Source organism: Vigna unguiculata, chromosome 10 (genome assembly GCF_037176805.1).
Source record: "Vigna unguiculata cultivar grain cowpea cultivar isolate G323 ecotype 2 chromosome 10, ASM3717680v1, whole genome shotgun sequence".
In the NCBI taxonomy this organism is placed as follows: Eukaryota; Viridiplantae; Streptophyta; class Magnoliopsida; order Fabales; family Fabaceae; genus Vigna; species Vigna unguiculata.
Genome location: NC_140801.1, coordinates 38,996,519 through 39,015,866, shown reverse-complemented (window position 1 = coordinate 39,015,866; position 19,348 = coordinate 38,996,519). Strand labels below are relative to the sequence as shown.

At 33.3% G+C, this 19,348-nt stretch overlaps 2 pseudogenes; one reads left to right on the top strand and one right to left on the bottom strand.

The window, feature by feature from the left end:
• Nucleotides 1-7,117: 7,117 nt before the first annotated feature.
• Nucleotides 7,118-11,369, bottom strand: LOC146882561 (serine/threonine-protein phosphatase 7 long form homolog; annotated as a pseudogene).
• A 5,560-nt stretch (nt 11,370-16,929) lies between these two features.
• Nucleotides 16,930-18,564, top strand: LOC146882560 (uncharacterized; annotated as a pseudogene).
• Nucleotides 18,565-19,348: the final 784 nt, after the last annotated feature.

Genomic DNA, 19,348 nt, shown 5'->3' with positions numbered 1-19,348 from the left:
AGTGTTATCAACCTATTACGCATTATTCTTTGAAGTAGGTGGCTTGGGCCGCTATGTGTTTCTGCTTGACTGGTGGCCTAGGCCGCTATGTGGTTTTGCTTGACTGGTTATATACTTAGTAATTTTATTTGTGGAGCTATGTGTAGGCGGTCTTGGTCGTGTGGTTTTGCCTTGGTTCACCTAGATATAGTACAATTTGAAAAATTTGACCTTGTGTTTGGATAATGAATTTTTGAAATTTTAAGAAATTGTTCATATAAGGAACCAAATTGTTCGAGAAGGTCTTGATAACTCTTGTTTATGTATATGAGATGTCCTCTACTGGTGTATCAGAGATTTCCTCAGCACGTCCCTTGAGAGAGCAAAGGGGATACCTGCAAGTATTTCAATGTTCAAGTCAGTTAGAGCATAATATGCAGGGATAACGAGCATAAGAATGAGTTTTGATAGATCTTATATGTAGCTTGAACTACCTTTACATACTTGTCTGTTATTAATACTTGATTCTTCTATAAGTGCTAATGAATATCTCATTGTAGTTGTTGTAACGTCATGCGCTATCATGGTTATTATAGTTCTTACCTACATCAATTTGACATACCTCTCTTAGGCCAAGATGTACTTGCTTTATGTGATAAATGTTCTTGTTGTTGTACTATGAAGGTTGTCCTGACCAAGATGTGTTAGGACCATCTTGGACTAGATGTATGAGGACTATGTATTAGGACCATCTTAGACTAAATGTATTAGGATCATCTTGGACTAGATGTATCAGAACCCTCTTGGACTAGATGTATCGGGACTATGTATTAGGACCATCTTAGACTAAATGTATCAAGACCATCTTAGACTAAATATATAAGGACCATCTTAGACTAGATGTATCAAGAGCCTTACATAATACATTAGCCCCTTAGGCTCGCAGCAAACAAAGTGTAGCAAGAGTATATATCAGGTCTTACATAATATATCAAGGTTGTCCTAACCGAGATGTATCAGGACCTTTTTGACCTATGTGTATTAGGGACTTTACACAATACAAGATTAAAGTAATATTTTAATTATTTACAATTGAATTATCTTCATTTATTAAATATGTTTTTTAGATGAAGTAATTTAAATATCTTAGATTTCAATTTTCTTTCTAATAATTGACATTATCAATTTTTTTTTATCTTTTATTGTTATTTTACTATTATCCTTTTAAATATTTCAAGTTTTATTTAATAAATTCGAAAAAGAGAAGTACTTAATTTATATTTTGCAAATAAGTGAAAATCTATAAGATTTAAAAAGATTATCAACAAAATGAGTTATTCACAATAAGTTATTCAGAGTATGTTACTTCAATTACAAATAAAAAATATATATCAAAAATATGAAATCACCGAATCTCTTCCATGTAGTTATTATCATAAATTTAATTGCTTTATAGTATTTGGAATTATTTTATTAAAAATCAATATTTTTTATTATTTAAAGTTGTTAACCTTAATTAATAAATAATCATAGTTTCCTTTAACAAATGTGAGTCTTTTGAAAAAATAATATATGAACTTACCCACTTTATTATTTGTATCATTCGGTATACTTGTCAATATGATAACATTTCCCTTCCTTCCTTGTCATTAAATTTCTACACATCCCTCCCTCTTGCTTCATTTTCTTCTTTTACACAAAGTTGAGTAGGAGCAATTGTACTTTGCATAATAAGATGACTTCTTATACTTCCACTCCTTTACTTAACTTGCTCTCGAAATGCACAGTTCTTCACATACTAAACTTCCATTATTGGAAACCTCAAACTCCTCGTTTTGGACCTTCTCATATTGTCCCGACACTACATCCAAACGGGATGCCTCTTTACATTGCTTGAAACTTCCATTCGAGAATATATATATATATATATATATATATATATATATATATATATATATATATATATATATATATATATATATATATTATTTATTCCGAAATCATAGTTTCAAAAGGTATTTATGGATCTAGAATATAGTTTTTTTCGGAAGGAGTGTTCTGAAAAGTATTTTCGGACCCGTAAAGTATCTTCCATTGGATTTTTTTTTTTTTTTATATTGTAAGATGACTGCCCCAAAAGTTATTTTTGGATTCAGAAAAACTTCCAGAATATGAAAAAATTCTATAATAGGTGTTCAAGAAGGTATTTTCAGGATTCAGAAAGAAAACTCGTTCCATTTTTTTTGTTTAAATATTCCAGAATTACTGTTTCAAAAGATATTTTCGGTTTCAAAATATAAAGACTTTACCAAAATGACTGATATGGAAGAGATCTCCGAATACAAAAATACTTTTCAGAACATTCGTTTCAAAATGTATTTTTTTATATCTTTTTGGATTTGAAAATACCTTTCGGAATTCTTAATCCAGAAAATATTAAAAAAAGGTGTAGGAATTTTATTATAATTTTAATAAGGCTTAGATGGGGTGCAGGAAAAAATGCTTTTTCTTCACTTATTTTTGAGTATATTTGTGAGGCCCAATTTATATCTTGAAAATACTTTTTCTTCATGTACCCTCAATTTCTTGGTACATAACACAATTTTTAAATCATCATTTTACTTTTCTAAAAGTTCGATAAATTTTCTAGGACAAACTCTTTAGAATTTTCTTGAACATGATTCTCAGAAAGGGATTTTCGGAATAAGATTTCTGGAATAGAATTTCTGAGATGAGACTGTTAGAATATAACATCATTTTACCTTTTTTTTTTTATTACAATTTTCTGAATAAGCTTTGCAAATGTAGATTTTCAAAACAAGCTTTCTGGAATATATGAAATATGTTTTAGGAAGAAGCTTTTTGAAACATGTGAAATGGTTTGTGTGCATGGTTTATAATGCGTTGGATGATATTTTAAGCATGGAGTTTGCTTAAATATTCCTTGAGTTGTGGTTCAAAATGCCATTTCTTAAGTTGTGACTTAGAATAGAGGGTAAACACGTGGCGATTTCGGGTTGTGGCCTAGTGATACTAGTAACCAGTGTGCGTGAGCGAGTTGTGGCTCGTACGGATGGTCTCCACTTGATTAGGCAATCACAGGTTGTGGCAAATGATATTGCTAAGCTTGTGTCGAGAGTACGAATTGTGGTTCATATATATTGGAAACTCCACCTGACGTTACGGATAGTAGTTCGTAATAGTATAGTCCCGCACATGTATCAACAAGTTATGGCTTATATATTGTGGAACCACGAGTTGTGGCTTATGGCAACAAAGGATATCTTAAGGTCATCATCTAAGGTTGTAAAACATGGAGGAACATGGTGGTGTCCATGTTGTTAGGAATTGGAGAATGGTGGTTCTCCGACAAATGGGTGTGTGTATTCTTTAATTTTGTTATATGTTACACGAGAGCAGACGATGTTTCAGGTGGAGCTGGTAATACTTAAAGTCGAAGAGGGGCTAGCGGGGGAACTCCTTTATGAACTATTTTGGTTTATTCTTTTGTAAACAATATTTTATTATCAGTTTTGGAATTATGTAAACTTTGAGTTGAATTTATGATTTTGAATTTCGAGACATTTAATGAAGTTTGAATTTTCTCGTGTTCGGGAAAAAGTTTATAATAAATGCGGTATTATATTTCAATATTATTTTTATTTTATTTTAATTAGTAATATCCGGCCAAAATGTTATAATGACCCCTCACCACACACGCACAAATGTTAGAGAGTTTCCCAACAATAAAAATACATAGGACCCGATGCCCTAACAATTTCTAAACCAAGAAAAACGCAAAACAACAAAAACATATCCTACAACCGGGGAACGAACTCACTAGCATAGTAATAAACAAAAGATGGTTGTCGACATGGATAACATTGTGCCTTAATTTACATGGATAGCATTGTTTTTTTTTGTAGTTGGGAATTCGGTCATTCGGGAGCCGAATTCCAATCGTTAATGTTTTATTTTTTTTTTCAATTCCATGTCAGAATTTGGTCCCCAGGGATCTGAATTCTGAACTTGGTTTTTTTTTAAATAAATTAGAATTAATATTTTTAAATTTTTTTAATAAAATATATATAAGAGTTATTTTTTGTTTTCTTTTTGTAAAAAATGTTACATTAAAGGTTAAATATATATTTTTTTTAAATAGATGTAGTATTGTGTTTTTAGTTATTTTAGGTATTATTTGAAAGAAAAAATAATTATATTTTTTTCTTTTTGAATTTGTTGATTTAAAAATAGATTTTGTATTGTGTAGTAAGTTTTTTATGTGTAATTTGAAAATATAAACGTCAATTTAATTTATTTTTTTTAATAATTTGTGTAGTATTAATTTTTTTAATAGGAGTAATTGGGTGTTGTGTTTGGAATCTTTCCTTCGTGGACTTTCATTTTATTGGGGGTTCTGTATGTGGGGAGTAATGCTGGAATAAGTGGGGAGTTTTTCTTAATATTATGAACATCACTAACAGTTTTGTTAATATAAAATATGAAACTTGAGTGTTAAGACAAAATGTTCGTTGTCATTGTATCATAGAAAAAAAACTATTTTCATTACCACGAAATTGAAAAGTAGCTTTTTTGGATGGTGTAATGAAAAGATGTCCCTTAAAGTATGTATGAGGTATGTGAGGAGTCTTGTTGGATTAAGTTGAGTTATTCTTATTATTTAGAACATCAGTTGCAGTAATTCAATGGAAAGTATACAAATGGAAAATATAAAACTTGAGAGTCAAGAGAAAAATGGTCGTTATAATCATATGATAGCACAATAATATTTCTAAGACTACTAAACGTTAATTGGATGAGGATAATGGAAAAAGGTCTCATAACTAATGAATGAGGTAGGTAGGGACTAATGATGGATTAAGTGGGGAGTTACGATGGACATTTTGATCTTGAGTTATGAACAACAAAAGTAAATTATTTCCATGACGACCAAATTGAATAGTAGCTTATTTGGATGGTGAACATTACAAATTATCCCATAAGTAATGTAAATGGTATGTGGGGAGCCGTGTTGGATTAAATGGAGAGTTATTGTAAATTTTTTTATTATCGATTGCAGTTACTGAAAATATGAAATAAAAACTGGTACTAATGACCAAAATATCCAACATAACTTTCCACTTAATTGTTCTTCACTCCTTAATTTCGAAGATAGTGTGACTCGAAAATTCTAAAAAACCCCCATGGCCACATTACCCAAAATTTAATGTCATGGTCATGGAAATGAATTTGTACTATGTTAAGGTTAGTGTGAGGATATTATGTTCACAATGAAATTTGATTTTTATATAAAAATTGGGTAATGAAGACCAAAATAGTCATCACAACTCCCCACTTACTACCTCTGTACTCCCCACTTACAAACAATATCAGTATTAGCACAATTTCAAAAAGGTCCACCGTCCACATAACCCAGTAGTGAATGTTGTCATAGTGGCTAAATTTTTTAAGTACATAATGTACCATGTATGAATCATTCCATAAGTGGTGAGTATAAAGTAGAATAATGGAAAGTGGTGATGAATATTTTGGTCTAATGTGTAAATTTCAGCAGGGTGAGAGTAAATTTCTGAATTATGTATCTTTATGAAGTGGTAAAATTATGTATCTTTATTCGCACACTATCCCAATAGCGTTGACAAGTCTTGTCCAAATTGCAAGGTAAGAGTAAATTTCTGAATTAAATATCAACCTTGGCACCTCCCAATAAAGTTGGCAAGTGTTGTCATAATTAGAAGGTGCAAGTGAGACCATTTATTTCAAATATGCGCCAACTTTTACAATGGTGAAAGTAAATTTATGAATGAGCACGTTATCCCAATTGGAGTATCTTTCACCTTTTACAAGAGTGATATAATAAATCATTTTTGGCACCTCCCAATAAAGTTGACAAGTCTTGTCATAATTAAAAGGTGCAAGTGAGGCCAATTATTTGAAATATGCGTCAGCTTTTATAGTGGTCAAAGTAAATTTCTGAGTTGGCACGTTATCCCAATTGAAGTATCAATTACCTTTTAGAAGAGTAATATAATAAATCAGCTTTGGCACCTCCCAATAAAGTTGATAGGTCTTGTCATAATTAGAAGGTGCAACTGAGGCCCTTTATTTCAAAGATGCGCCAACTTTTATAGTGGTGAGAGTAAATATGTTTCTTGGCACGCTATCCAGGTGAAGATAGTCAGTTCTATTTAAGGTTGTGGTTCCTTAGTTTGAAAGTTGTGGAGTGCTCTGCTATAATAAGTAAAAATGGTTTTATTTGAGGAGTTGAATGCATATAATTCCTTTAATGCTGCTATTGATTTTGAAGATGGAAGGTTCTCCCTATGTAGACTTCCAAATGGGGTTACTCTTAACCATATGATAAGAAGTCATTTGATGGGACCATCTGAGCCCCCACTAAGCCATTTGTGGTACCATGTCCCTCCTGAATTTGTTGCGGAAGGCATTGATGAGTTCTTTTTTGTAAGGAATGACGAAGATCTTCAACATGTCATTCAGTGACACTCAATGATGGTCCCTACGGTGACAATATTTTTTTATGTCAACTTCATGAAAGTTGAGAAGTGTGACAACTTTGTACATATTTAGTTTTTTTTTTTGTATGTTGTAATATTGGTCTTTAAGATCATTGAACTTGTTGAGTTTATCTAAAGAAATTGTCGTTCGCTATTTAGCAATGAAGCATTTGCAATTATTAAGTTTTTCCATTGCTGATCTTCGAAATTGTGTTAAACACGGTAAACTCTTACAAACACATAAACACGACCTATTTCATATGTAATAAAATATTAAACTACATCTTTGTCCTTTTAATCACCATAGTGGTGTCCAGTTCCACACCGTGGTTGACGCCTGTTTCTAGTGGGGTTCCTCCTACGCAATTCAGGTCTAGGTTCTTCTACGTGTGAAGGTTGTGGTTCATGTTCCTCCTAAGGTTGATGATCATCATGCGCAACAGATGATGATGCTTCTGCATATGGATTGTGGACGTAGTAAACTGAGTCTTCTCGAGGTTGATCCAATCCTTCTAAGAAATTTGGACTTTGAGGATATGTACGCAACCACGATTGTGCAGAAGGTGGTGTTTCATCATAAGTTGCAAACATACTTCGTATGCCTAGTTCTGAATTTGAAGAAATTGAATTCTTGCTCCATCCATACTTGGTGGTGGAGGTGGAGTGTTGAAGTCATGCTTAGCTTGTCGTGGTGGAGGGACATTTGCCGATGTTGATGCACAATGCATTCTAGGATCATTTAACATTTGTGGAACTGACAAATACAAAAATGAGTTTGAAATGTACCATGACATGTATTCCATTGTGTGTTGAAGTGGCCCAAGCATCGATAATCCATTCAACGTTAGGTCACGCCGGTTATTCCAAACCTCTATCCATTGCGCATGTCTAGTAACCCAATTCTCATCTTGTCTCCCCCTCACACTACAAGAAATATGTTTATTATCTACGTCAATATTTCGTAGGTAATGTTCCTTTTTCGTAGGTAATTTCAATTTATCTACGAATTACCTACGAAGTAAATTTCGTAGGTATTTCGCTGTTAGGTAACTTTATCTACGAAAATGTACTTCGTAGGTAACTTACCTACGACCATTATCTACGAAATTTAAGCGTCCATAATTATCTACAAAAATATTCGTCGAAAAATGTGTCATCCGGTATTCAAATTACCTACGAAATATTTCGTAGGTAACTTACATACAAAATGCTTCGTAGGTAACTTACATACGAAATGTTTCGTAGGTAACTTACCTACAAAAAATTTCGTAGATAACTCAAATATAAACAAAATAAAAAAAAACATTCTAAAATCCCTTCATATATATATATATATATATATATATATATATATATATTGAGAGTGAATAATTTTATAAATACTTTAAGAAAATAAATTGATTTATTTACTTTCAACACTAAAAAAAAATTAAAGGTCACATATACATCATTTTATAAATATTTTCAACAGCAGAAGCACTCAATTCCCTCCACATCTAAAGAGGTTCATTACCACTACAAGAAATAGTTAAATAAGCTAAATGAAATAGGAAAAAATTACTTTGTTCCATTGAACATGTGCTTGGAAGGTGTGTGCCAATGACAATGAATCAATTTGTTGTAAGTTCCACTCATGTTAAGTTGTTTTGCATTCCGTTTTCATTGCACCCACCTGTCAAATCATTAAACACAAATATCAAGTTCAACATGCATACAAGAATGTACTTAGTGACATTTTTTGGTGTGGTGATGTGAATGTGAAAAGAACATGGTGGAGAAAAAGAATGTAGAGGATGATAGGAAATATTTAAAATATTTCCTCGTCAAATCATATAATATCTCCCTATTTATATATTACAAAACATCATGGTATACAAAGTGCTAGATGGATGAGTTCCGATAAGACAACATATTATAACTACAATCATATTGTGCCAAATTGGTGCACAAAGTGTCTAATCTATCTAAACAGAGAACTCACACTCTTAATAGTTTCTAAAAGATGAAAGAATGCTAAAAACTTGTCTTACTACTGCCAAAAACAAGGAATACAAAAATTCACTTATACAAACTTAAGAAATGCATGTTAAACTAAGTAAAAACTAGGAATTGCATTAAACAAAAAAAAAACTAGAAAGTAACAATCAAGACAAGTTCTAAATGCTAAAGGATTAACAAAAGTTGAACTAGCTACTAAGAATCACTAGAAAATTAAAAATTTGACAGCAAAAAAGTTTTGTAATAGAAAAGATTGAGAGAAAGAGATAGAAAGATCAAATTAGGATGGAGCATGTGGTTGTGATGGACTTTTGCTGTGAAAACTGAAACTTGTGCAACTTCACAGTAGTAGAGTTAAACTTCCTTGCACAACAGACGTGCAAATGCTAGAAAGATTTTACCATGTTGAAGTAAAGATTGCATGTTAAACACTCTAGAATTACTCAAAAAGGCTATAAATCTATAACTGCACTAAACTAGAGAATTAAATTATAATGCAACTATCTAGACATGTTTTAAATGTTAAAACATTATTGAAAACTATGTTGGTTACTAAATACAACAATGGAATCAAAATCTGCTTATGAAAACCATAAAAATGCACTAAAACTAGCAAAACTAAAATGGTAGTAGTGAATACCAGCCATCATTAACATAATAAAGGAGATCACATAAAGGCAAAACACACTTCCATTACACCAACCATACTACGTGTCTAATGATAATCTAATTGACAGAAGCTTCGGTGTATAACGAACACCACTAAGGAAACAACTTGGAATTCACTATGAGTTTTATGTTCCTCCACTTGTTGTTAGGCTAAGCAAATGAAATAACCGATAAACAAAAAAGTCATTTTCCAATCATAATGCATGGCATAAGTCACCATTATCTAAACTAAGATGCTAAGATTAAGATTGGAAAAGTGAAGGATTGAATAAAATTGTCCAAAAACATGCAAAGTATAAATCCCTAAACCAATGACTTTCCTGGAAAAAAAAAACCCCAATTTCTTCTTTTTGAAAAAAAAAAAACCCAATTTGCAAACCTCGTTCGCAAAGTCGTAAGTTGGTTCCATCTTTGCTTTCCTCACGATAAATGACGTTCGAACACTCGCGAGCTGGTTCGAGATAGAGAGCGTCGAAGACGAACCGCAATCAATGTTGGGTGAGCATGAGTGTCAGCCTGGGACAAACCTCAGTCGTGCTGCTTTCGTTCACATAGTCGCACAAAAAAGCCCTAAACTTGTGCTCGAACAATTGCACATTCGTTCCTCAGCCGAACCTCATCACAATGAATGTCGAAAGTCGTGAATGTCCGGGCATAGAGCCTTTGATGAACAATTTTTGGGTGGCCTCAGATGAATAGGTGTTGGGTGAGCTGTTAGGATGAACGTGAGTAGTGAATAGGGTTAACGAGCTTGAGTTAATTTTGAAAATAGTGAGGAATGAATGAGATTAAACATCATTTGTGTGAGAGGATGAGTGAGCGACCATGAATTGTTTCAGGACGTAACTTAATAATCTAAATACATTATATTTTTAATAAAAATATATAAATTATATAATATTACATACGAAATTATCTTGTAGATAACATTGTTTTAAATAATTTTTATTTTTTTTAATGATATTTATTTCCTATGCTAAATTTCGTACATAATATTTCGTATGAAAGGTTTATGTTATGGTTACCTACGAAAATGTTGTAGATAATGTATTTTATCGTTACCTAGGAAACTTTCGTAAATAATGTATTTTATTTTCGTAGATAAAATGAAATTATGTATGAATCATATTTCGTAGATAAATTTTCGTAGAGAATAACCATTTTTCTTGTAGTGTCATGTCTAATTTATGTACATGATCAAGGTTATTGGGTTGTTCAGGGATCTCTTGTGCCACTCAACAATGGTAAAACAAATTAAAGTTGTGCATGACGTCTATATTGCTTGGTCCCGATATGCTTCAACATCAATAATAGAGCCAAAACCCTCATAAGGAACCCAAATAAACTACAACAATAATTGAAAATGTTAGTCATTCATTTAGAACCATTTATAGATATAGAAATGGTAAATGTTACCTGATTTTGTTGCATGTGATCTATCCTTGCCCGATATTTGACTAAATCATTGTGGGGGACATTTCTGTAGTTCAGGACTCGATCGCCACTCCATTGGCAAACTAACGGAAAAGTTGGTGGAACTCTCGAAATGGGTGCAATAAAGGGTATCCGAAACCATGCCCATGATTGTAACAATGAAGCACATCCACCCATAGTCCTGGCATGTCCATCTATTGTTATGCACATCTCCCTATACAAGACAGCCAAACACGCTGAACCCCAACTATATCTCTTGCTTCTTCGAAGATTAGTCAAATAGTTCAAGTACATTAAATGTACTTTATTCCCAGTCTTATCGTGCATTAAAACCCCTTCAATAAGTCCTAATATATAAGCTCTAGCATGTGCATGAATGACCTCAATACTGGAATTGTCATCTATAGGCAACAAATTATCCCTTAACCATTTTAGTTTGATCATAGAACCGACAATCAATTCTCCCTTAACCGGTGTTATACCTAATAAGGTATCACACATCTCGTCCCAATCCAACATAGTTGGACCAATGATAGGGGGTCCATCGACAGGAAGCCCCAACTAAAGTGAGACATCTTGCAAGGTTATAGTGCATTCTCCAGTTGGAAAATGAAATGTGTGTGTTTCAGGCCTACACCTTTCTACCAAGGCAGTCATTAAACCATGGTCAACCTTTAAATGTCGCAATTTAGCCACACCGCCAAACCCTGCTTCTTGTATTATAGGCACAATAGTTGGATGAGGTTCAGGCATGGAGTGACAGTAAGACGACACAATGCTCCCTTCCGTATCCTAAACAAAGAAGTAAAAGATGTGATTACATAAAAAATTAGGTGTGTTAATAAGAAATGAAATTGACATACCCGTGAAGAAATGTATGCAGCCCTATGCTCTTATTGTCTCCATAGCAACATTTTTTCACTCTTTGTAGGTTTCTATTTATAGTAAGAATTGAGAACAATACCATTAAACATTTATAGACAATGCAAGACTTCATGAGGGAAAACTTAGCCGTTGGATTACTCAAAGGAATGACATCCCTTAGATTGAGGTTGGTGCATTGTCATGTCAATGGTCATTAATGTGAATCTAACAATCTGTCATGTGCAAAGACCTTTTTAGACTTAATCTTACATGTTATTTGCACAACATGATGGTGACTAAAGCTTGTATGAAGGTGACTACACGGTGCACACACCTTTTCAGAATTCGGGTTCAAAGATCAAAAAATTCGTGAATACCAATAAATTTTATTCATGTGAAGATAAATTAACCAGACAATAGTTACTCAGTTGTAAAAAAGGGTGGAGAATGAAGTAAAGTGAATGTCTTTGACAATTTTATTTGTGGTCTTAATGATGGGATAAATATTTTTGTCTGTTTAATTTTTTGGAATAGAGGACCCAAAATTTGAACATGCAAAAGTTTTATTTGGATGACATTGAACATGAAGGTTGAAAATTATGTGGGGAGTCATCCGTAAGTGGGGAGTCAACCATTAATATTTGGGGAGTGAAGTTGAAAATTATGTTCCAAGGTTGCAGCTTTTTAAAAAATTCAATAATCGAATTGTGATCACGCAATGCAGTCAATTACTCAAATTTTGTCTTCCAAATTCCATGACCAAAACACTGAATATTGACCATCGTGGGTCTTTGTGGCTATTTAAAATTATCAAAATTCGCAAGTCATTTGTAAATGGGGAGTGAACCATTAATATGTGGGGAGTGAAATTGGAAATTATGTTCTGAGGCTGCAAATTTTTAAAAATAAATAAAAATGGTATTACGATCACACAATTCAGTCAGTTACATAAATTTTCTATCCTACAATTTCCATTCACTAATAGAGGTTCTTGTCTTACTCAAAAATTGTCAAAATCTTCAACTAATCCATACATGGGGAGTCAAGCATTAATATGTGGGGAATAGTGTTATAGATTCTGGACTGCATCTTTTTAAAAATTTAAAATATCGTATTGTCATCACACAATGTAGTGTTTGACACACATTTTCCTTCATACAATTTCCATAACCTAAAAACTGAATATCTACCATCAAATGTGTTTCTAGTGCTTCAAAATTGTCAAAATCTTCAACTTATTCGTAAGTGGGGAGTAAATAATTAATATGTGGGAAGTACCATTGTAAATTCTGAACTGCACGTGCATATTTAAAAAAATTTAAATATGGTATTGTGATCACACAATTCTGTCTCTTAAACAAATTTTCCATCATACAATTTCTGTTATCTGTCGTGGGTGCTTGTCTTACTTAACAATTGTCAAAATCATCAAGTCATCCGTAGGTGGGGAGTACTATGTGGGGAGCAGTGTTCCATATTATGAATTGCACTTGTAGGTGGTTAAAAAATTAAAATATCGTTTTGTGATCACACAATGTAGTCACTGACACATATTTTCCTTCATACAATTTCCCTAACCTAAACACTAAATATCCACCATCAAACGTGCTTATGGTGCTTCAAATTTTTCAAAATCCTCAACTCATCCGTAAGTGGGGAATACAAAATTATTATGTGGGGAGTACTGTTGTAAATTGTAGATTGCACGTGCATATTTAAAAAAAAAAATAAGGTGAACTTTTGATGGTGACATTTAATTTTTTCTTTTTTTAAAGTACTGCAACCGATGACCAAAATATCCAACATAACTCCCCATTTCTACCATCACAACTCCCCACATAAGTCATAATTAACTTAGGAGACTTTTTTTCATGGACACCATGCAAAAAAGACGCTATTAAATTTAGTGGCAATGGAAATTGATTTTTCTTATATGATGTCCACACTAAACATTTGGTGATGACATTTAATTTTTTCTTTTCTTTTTAAGTACTGTAATTGATGACCATAATAATCAATATAACTCCCCACTTTTACCATCACAACTCCCCACATACGTCATAAGTAACTTAGGAGACTTCTTTTCATGGCCACCATCCAAAGAAGATGTTATTACTGCAATCGAAAATGATATTTATTAAATTTTGAATTAAAAATTACAGACCACATGGGCTCGGTGTAAAAAATGAGTCTATTTTTAATGTCTATATATCATTTTCGGTTATTTATGTGAACAAAAATTAACTAGACAATAGGTGCTTAGTAGTAAAAAAGGGTGGAGAATGAAGTAAAGCGAATGATTATGTCAATTTTATTTGTGGTGTTAATGATGGAATAAATATATTATTTAAACTCAATTCTATAGTGTTTTATTCAATTAAACCAATGACATAAATTTCAGATACGACAACAAATATTAATCCATACATAATGTCATCGAAAAACAGGTACTTAGAACTTAAAAAAGAGTTCAAGTAAACACAAATACTTTGTTACATTGCACACACTAAAGTCGTTAATGGAAATTAAGTACTAATCATAAAGATTACTAAACACACTATTCAGACTTCCCTAAACACATAAAGAACTAAGCTTTAGTCATCGACATTATTGCTTGCAGCTGAGTTTATTGCATCCATGTTGTCACTTTCAGGAGGATGTAAGGTCACTGAAAGTTTCATTAGGAGATCATGTGGGAGTGGAAGGAAGAAGGCAACCATGTCGCGAACATCATCATCCGTGAGGAGCTTAATTGTTTCATACTGGTCCCAGTGTCTTAACACGGGCTTGTGAAACCATACATCTTTGACTCTTCTTCCCTGACTGCAGCAACGATAGCTTGCAATTTCTTCTTTCAACATCTGTAAATTCATAGTAGTAGACACATAAAAAGCACAATTAATGCGACCTTCATAGTTAACAGCAACAAGAAAACTATTGTGAATGTTATTCTCGTGATGGATCACCATCCTTGTTTTGGTAATAAGCAGCTATGGTTATGAACTGAACGACCTAATAATTTATAAGCGGATTGGTTACTTCATAGTCAAAAAAAAAATCTTGACCCCTACATTAAAGTGGGTTCACGTGACAAAGTAAAGTGAGATAAAGCCTGATTGACATTCATCGTGCAGTGTGTATATTAACTATGCATGTGATGTTGGTATCACGTGATGACATTGACTAAAGCCTACCACTCATCAGGTCCAGTGCTTTTAATTTTAACCTGACATATCACATGCCAAATAATTAAAGCTGCAACACATAGGGAAAATCACTACATCACAAACCACTATGAAAAAAATCCAAGGTTGTTCTGCAAAGTGGATCTAAATCTTGTGCGTTCGATTAGTCTACTTTGAATCTAAACCATTAGCATAAACAAACAAAAATTGTCATTGTTGTAACCCACACTTAGCCATTCAGGCTATAAATAATGCCCTTCATCAATTCATTCATCAATCTAATCAAGTCAATGCGAACTCCTACCCCCCAATGACATCTACACCATTCACTGTGTTGGTGTACTTCAATGGCAACATCTATGTTGAAGATAACTATTCCGATAAATTCATTAGCTCCAATACTGCATGGGTGACCATAACAAATACCATACGCTGTCCCAACTTAAGCAGGCAATCCTCAAGGAATTCAATTGTGCAACATTGGACGACTATGAAGTAGACTTACGTTACAAGTTACCAATCTTCATATCGGGCGACATTACACACTACCGATCTTGTACGATGTGTGGAGATGACGATGTTGAGTCCATTTTTATCATGGGAATGACAAAAGCATGTCATCTTCCAGTTGAGATAATGGCATTTATTACAGCAAGGCAAAACAACGCAATCCCTGACGAAGTTTATTTTGATTTTTCTAATAACTTCAACATGTCTCTTAACTTAGATTGAGGTTTATATTTTCTTATTTGAAGTATGTATTTTTAATTATGATGTTCTTCTTCATCAAATGTTTATGCAGCTTTTAATTTCAATGAATTTGAACTTACAAAATGGGGGTAAGGAAATGCTAATCTCTTATAAAATGTAGTCAAGTCACATGCTAATATTAGAGGTCATGCCAGTCACATGGGTTCATAATAATTTGTGCCCCTCATATGGGTACATAAGAAGTCGTGTCAATCACATGAGTACATAAAAGTTCGTGCCACTTACATGATAACATTAACTATCGTGCAAGTCACATGTTCACATAATAGGAAGTGACATGATAACTTTAATTTTGGTATAAAAGACTACCCTCACTTTCTAAACTCACAATCTTAATCGTGCAATTTCTCTTCGCTCTGAAAAATCATCGAAAGTCAGATTCAACCACAACCTCGGATGGAAGGGTCAATCTTTGTCTGTGTATATGACAATGGAGAAATCGCTAGTGATGCTCAAACTGGTGTCTACTTTGCATCTGCAAAGATAATCATGATCCGCATCCATAGAGGTTTCGGCTTGTCCAAACTTATTCGCATAATAATGGACAAGGCAAATAGAGATCCAAGGGATGGAGTTCCACTTATTCACTTCAAATTTTCGACTAAAGTTTGTGGCCAACATGTGACATACACAACCACTCAGATCCAAGATGACGACGACTTAAACAACGCTTTCGACATGATACAGGCCACCCCAACTATTACATCTATTGAACTCTGCACCACCTACAACTCAAGTACGAAACCTTCTGAAAATATTTATTTAACACATTTTGATGCACATCATCCACATCCAAACACCGAACCGCAACAAGAACTATTTGACCTTAACACTACCTACCTAGGGGATTGGGGAAATGATATACAGTCATATACCGAACTACTAATCGGTCTGTCTACCTCAAATATTTTTCAAACTCCCGCACATCACAACACCCAAAGTTTCTCTCCTCCAACTATCGTAGAATTTGAAAACCTAGGTCTACCTACAGCATCCTTAGACGCGTTTAGCGAAGATGAGGACAATATACTTTTTGATCAACATGATGACCATGACCAAACCCTAGATGTCCACCTCATACAAGAACAACACCCTCACCCCCACCCTTAGACACATGTCTCTTATAACCCACCACAACACTTCCAATTATATGAAGAATACAACCAAACCCCATACCAGGAATTCCCAAACGCTTATGACCACCACACAATGTTGCATGACAACTTTGAGCACGATGTTGGTACACTGACCCAAGGAATGAGGTTTCGAACAAAGGAACAACTTCTAGATGCTTTAAATAGGTATCACATAACAAACCATTGCACCTACAAAACCACACACTCAAACACAACAAGGTTGAGGGTGCAATGTGTGCAACACGTGTCCTTGGAAATGTCAGGCAATATTACATACAAGGGACCAAGTGTGGGAAATTTGAAAGGTTGAAGGTGTGCACACATGTGCAACACAACTCATAACACAAGACCACAGGCACTTGGGCTCAAGAATAATATCTCAACATGTAAGACAAATGGTGGAGTCAGACCCATCCACACCAATTGCAACAATAATTTCTTCCATCCAGACCTCTATGGGATATAACACAACCTACAGAAAGGCATGGTTGGCGAAACAACAAGCAATTGAAGATGTGTACGGAAACTGGGAACAGTCTTACAACCGATTGTCGTGCCTACTACAAGCCATGCAAACTTATCTGTCTAGGTTTGTATACAAGTTGAAAACCAGTCCAATTACAAATGGGGAGGAGGTCCTAGAAAACCAACAACACTTTCGAAAAGTGTTCTGGACATTCAAACCATGAATTGATGGCTTCCCATTTTGCAAACCAATAATGCAAGTGGATGGAACCTTCCTTTACGGAAGGTATAGGGGCACCCTTCTAGTAGCTATTGCACAAGATGGGAGAAATAACATTTTCCCCATTGCATTTGCTATAGTAGAGGGTGAAACCACTGAAGCTTGGTTTTGTTTCCTTAAAAACCTAAGGACACAAGTTACGCCTCAACAAAATTTATGCTTAATGTTAGACCGCCACAATTCAATCAGTGCAACATTCAATAGACCCAGTAGTGGCTGGACTGAAGGGAACTGCGTGCAGGTGTTTTGTATTTGACACATTGCACAAAATTTTACAAAAAGATTCAAGAGTACAACTTTGAAAAAGGACCTCGTCAATATAGGTAGGTTATTACATGTAAATTTCTCTTTTTCATTTTTTTGGCTGTTAATTTTTCACACCCATTATTAGAAAATAAAATCTTCTTATAATTATATTTGTAGCATATGCATTGACGGAGCCACACTGTAACTACTACTACAACATCATTAGAGAAGACAACCCAGAAGCAGCAGCTTGGGTAGACCAAATTCCAAGAGAGCAGTGGTGTCTTGCATATGATCAAGAAAGAAGGTGGGGTCACGTAACAACGAATCTGACTGAAGCAATAAATTTTGTCCTGAAGAAGACAAGAAATTTGCCAATTTCATCCATAGTATTGGCCACGTACACCAAGTGCAACACATACTTCACAAAAAGAGGTAAGCAAATAACTGCAATGGTCAGTGTTGGTCATGTGTACTCTGAATATGCGACCAACTTCCTACAAGATGCGGACTCCAAGTCAAACACGCATCACGTCGTTGAATTTGATAGAAATACCACAAGATTTAAAGTGGAAGAGATGGTCAATCCTAGAGAAGTACGTCTTGCAAGAAAATTTGTAGTCAGATTAGATGAAAGGTGGTGCGATTGTGGAAAGTTTCAAAAAATACATCTACCATGTTCACATGTTATTGCAGCTTGCAAGCATGCACATCACGACTTCAGCATGTACATAAGTCCCCATTATAGGCTGGATGTCATCATGAAAGTATATAACAATTTATTTGGCGAGTTAAGACATGAAGAATATTGGCCACCATACCAAGGGCCACAGGTTTGGCCTCATCCTGCCACAAAAAGGAGCGAGAGGGGTCGTCTTAAATCAAGTAGAATTAGGACTGAGATGGACATTAAGGAAGGAAGACAATAAAAAAAGTGTTCCTATTGTAGAACTGAAGGATACACAAGAAATCATTGTCCTAATAACCCTGCACTTAGATGATCCACATCAAATCACTTAGTTTATGTTGTACTTTTAATTGTGTTCAATAAATTTGTACTTGATTCAATTCAATGGTACATCTTTTCTTATTATCTTTTATTGTTACTTATTTTACATAAACCAAAAACAAATAACAAAATTATTTAAAATACAATAATGAAATGCTTTTAAATTATTTTAGTTATCTCCATCATTTTTAAAATATTTTTTACAAATTTTCAAAGTTTATAATATACATTTTTTTTAAATTATTAAAAATTAAAAGATAACTGTAATTTCAATATTTATAAACATCTATTAAAAATAATTAATATTACAAAAATTATAAAAAAAATTAAATTGATTTTTATATTTTTAAATTGCACATAAAATAACTTACTACACAATATAAAATCTATATTTAAATCAACAAATTCAAAAATAAAATAATATTATTTATTATTTTTTTCTTTCAAATAATACCTAAAATAACTAAAAACATAATACTAGATCTATTTTAAAAAAAATATATTTAACCTCTAATGTAACATTTTTTACAAAAAGAAAATAAAAAATAATTTTTATATCTATTTTATTAAAAAATTTAAAAAACATTAATTCTAATTTATTTATAGAAAAACAAAAATAAAAATAAAAAACTAAGTTCAGAATTCAACTGGTAGAAAACCGAATTCTCAACTAAAAATGAAAACCGTGTTATCCACATAAATTTAAAGTACAATATGCTATTTAAGTAAAAAAAGTTGTGAACGGTACTTTTTGAACAAAAAAATCGCAAACCGCA